This window comes from Balaenoptera ricei, chromosome 2 (genome assembly GCF_028023285.1).
Source record: "Balaenoptera ricei isolate mBalRic1 chromosome 2, mBalRic1.hap2, whole genome shotgun sequence".
Classification (NCBI taxonomy): domain Eukaryota; kingdom Metazoa; phylum Chordata; class Mammalia; order Artiodactyla; family Balaenopteridae; genus Balaenoptera; species Balaenoptera ricei.
The window spans coordinates 2,848,921-2,852,515 of NC_082640.1; positions in this window are offsets into that span (position 1 = coordinate 2,848,921).

Genomic DNA, 3,595 nt, shown 5'->3' on the forward strand with positions numbered 1-3,595 from the left:
GGGGAGCGTGCAGAGAGGTGGAAGCTGGTCCCACGGGGCCACCCCGTCCCTGGGCTATACCTCCTCCCGGGGACTCTGACCTCCCACGGGAAAGAGCTCGGGACCCACCCCCAGAGAGCTGGAAAACTCACTTTTTCTAAGTCAAGTCATTTTTCACGGGCTGTCAAGGGAGCCGCATCTCACCACGGGCTCCTCGGCCCCCTGCCACCTCTGTCCTTCCACGTGTGACCCCTGAGAGGGTCACAGCAGAGTCTGTTAGACTGTGTCACCTTCCCCAGCGAGGGGCACCCTCTACAGCCCCAACGGAAGCTGCGGACGGGCAAGCAGACCTGGAGCCTGGTCTCTCCTGTTTACTTCTTTCTCGGTCCCCAGCCCCCCGTGGAATGTCGCCCATTTATCATCCGTCAGAGTCCAGCTTGGGCTTTCTAGAGCTGATGTGCCGACCCCAAGGACTAACCTGCATTGCTTTCACTTGCATTTCAACCGGAATAGAAAGTCGCCTCCAGTGAACACCCTACACATCCAGCCAGTTTGTGATCCAGACCCACAGCACGACCATCAGAGAACTGGACCCTCCACAGACCACCCTCTGGCATCAATTACTTACATTTGTTCTGCACACAGAATCCAAAGACCCCCGAAAGTCTCTCCCCATCACGGCTCAGGCTCAGGCTCGACGTCCCGCAGTGCGTTTCCCAAGGCAGGTCCAGATCCATCTCGGTGTTTCTTCACGAACAGCAACTCAAGCCCAGTTTCTCTTGTTCTGAAGACCTGTGAACTAGAGAAAAGAGCGCCATGACCCGCCCATTCTACAAACAATGTGACATCAGGATAGGAAAGCTCCATGTGACACGCTCCATGCAAAGCAGGGAGGAGGGAGAGGCTATATCAGCAACTGGTCCATGGCGATTTGGAAATCCACCCAGGCACACGTCTCTGGTTCCCCGATTAGAGCCAAACCCTACTCTTGGGGAGGGGCCCCCAGTGGCTCTCAGTCAGGAGCTGTTGGGAGCAATGCCCTCAAAATTCTTAAAAGCCCCATTGTCTAACTGAGAGAGTCTGTAAGGCCTGCCTTTAAGACTCTTAGAAGCCCTGCAAGGTATAGCCTTACATCCTTCTAAGGTCTGGAAAGAAGCGTTAGAGCCACACCTTGGGATGGTCGCCCTGAGGCCATGCTGCACAGAGGGTGCCCTGGATTTGATCTTTGTCCTAAAGCCATTTCTCACCGTGAGTCACTTTTTCTGGGAGACGGTGGCAAGGAGACACAGTCTCGTTATCACACCCAGAGAGCCCTGGTCCCTTTATACTTCCTTAGTCCATCTGTCTCTTCACACAGCTTATCACAGGCGGCTGGAAGAAGCCAGTGGCGTGTTCTATCTTCTGCCTGGCGTCTCCTCAGCCAGACCCTTGGGTTCATTGCGTATCCTGTCTGTTTTCCACGTTTCCAAGGGTGACAGTGTTGCTAAACTTTCTGTCCAGCCTCCAAATAATATTTTCCTCACTGTCCTCCAAGCTCTCATCAAGTCTCTTTGAGGTCCTTCTGGCTTTTATTAACGATCTTCCCAAGGTCCTCCCAGCTTTGCCCAGTGCTTCATCCCAAAGCCAAGGCCATGTGTTAGGTTTTTGTGAGGGCAGGAGCCCACTTCCAGGTACCAAGTTTTGTTCCGGTTATCTATGGCTGCATAACAAGTTACCCCCAAACTTGGGGGTTTAAAACAACAATCATTTTTATTGTTTTCCACAATTTTGTGGATCCAAAACTTGGATAGAGCCCACTGGGTGATATGTTTTTTTCCTCCACTGGGTCAGTTGGTGACATTCAGCTGGTGGGGGGGGCTGGTCTATGGGGGCCACACGGCTGGCATGTAGGTGGAGATGGCAGGAAGGCCAGGATCAACAGAGACTGTCAGCCAGAGTCCCTACACATGGCCTCTCCAGCATGGCAGTCAGGATGGTCAAGTGCATCACCTGACAGCTCATTATTCCAGAGAGACTATTCCTAGAGACTGTGTAATCTGCCATTTTCTTCAGATGTGGGTTTGGAAACTGGCACCACATGACTACTGCCACCTTCTAGTAGACACAGTAGTTCACTCAAGGGAAGGGGGCATAATCCCCACTTCTCACTGGGAGACTTGTCAAGGAATTTATGGCCATCTTTAGTCTTCCATACTCCTTCTTCATCTCCTCCTTCTTCCTGTTGCTTGGAGTGACGTGCGAAGGCTGGAGTGGCAGCAGCCATCTTGGACCATGAGAAGTTGTTAGGTGTAAAAGGCATGCGCTGCAGATCAACCAGCTAGAAGCAATCTGGATCCCTGACACCAAGGAAAACCATCCAATCCTTAACTGTCTACCCCTGAATCTTTAAAATATGAGAAAAAAATAACCATTCTTAAGTCACTGTTATTAGGGGCTTTTCTGCCACTTGCAGCCTAATACCTAACAGTTGTTTGGGGTGTAATGTATCCTCGGCAGCCCAGAGTTGCAGATTGAGGAGACTTCTCTGTGCCCCAACAATCCATCCTGCACCCCACGGCCAGAGTTTCCTGAAGCATCACACATGGGGGTTGGCAACAGCTCCCCTACAGTGCCTTCCACTGCAAGAGCCCTGGACCACACTCCGATCTCATCACTTCCTTCAAAACAAATTTTCCATCGCATTACAGTCTTCCGCTCAAGGCCCTCACCCAGCTCTCCAGCAGGACCCGCCCACTCTCCTCCACGTCCGCTGCCGGTGGACACGGCTGCACCTGTGTTGTCCCGTGCCTGTTCCCCAGAACCCCACACACCTCCTTCCAAATCCTACCGTGTTTTTAGGACAGACCTCAAATCTTTTCTGGGTGAAGAATTTCCAAGATCTCAACGACAGGGCTTGCTCCCTCTCCTGCCTTTTACGGGAGGGTTTACATTGTCCAAACCCCTTATTCAACACCACACGCCACTGTCAATAGGGGCTTGGTTGCTTTTGTCCCCCATGCACTCACATCTCAATTTTCCAAGGTGAGCTGGTCATGGCTATTCTCACGAGGCCATGCATCCGACAAAAGCAGAGCCAGCCGCCAGCCAGCCTGGAAAGAGGAGGCAGAAGATGCAGCCCCCCCAGCTGCCCCCTTCTGGCCACTGCCCACCCGCCCCCGGCACACACGCCCCCATTCCAAGCTCTTTCCCTCACTCACCAGACGCTCACTGGTGCAGACCCACCTCGGTGAACTCCCTGTGCCACTGTCGACCCTGAGGACAGGGGCCCGGGGCCCCGCCTGCTGGGCTGCCCGCAGCCCCTGGGCAGCCTCAGCTCCGCTCTGTCCCTGGACCAGCGCTGAGGCTTAGGGCACACGTCCTGGTTGCTCGGATCTTTGTTCCTTATCTTTGCCTGACAACTGGGAACAAAGATCAGGATGGACATAAACATAAAAATGAGAATTTCTCGGGCTTTGCCTGTGATCACCTGGGAGAAAAACCCAAGGTGCCCCCCACCCAATGCCCTGCAAGACCACCCCTCTGCAGCCCTGGTCTGCAGAGAACCAGGGCGGACTCTGCGGGGACATCAGGGGCCCAGGAATCAGGAAAGCGGCCGAAAACGGCAAAGAGTCAGACT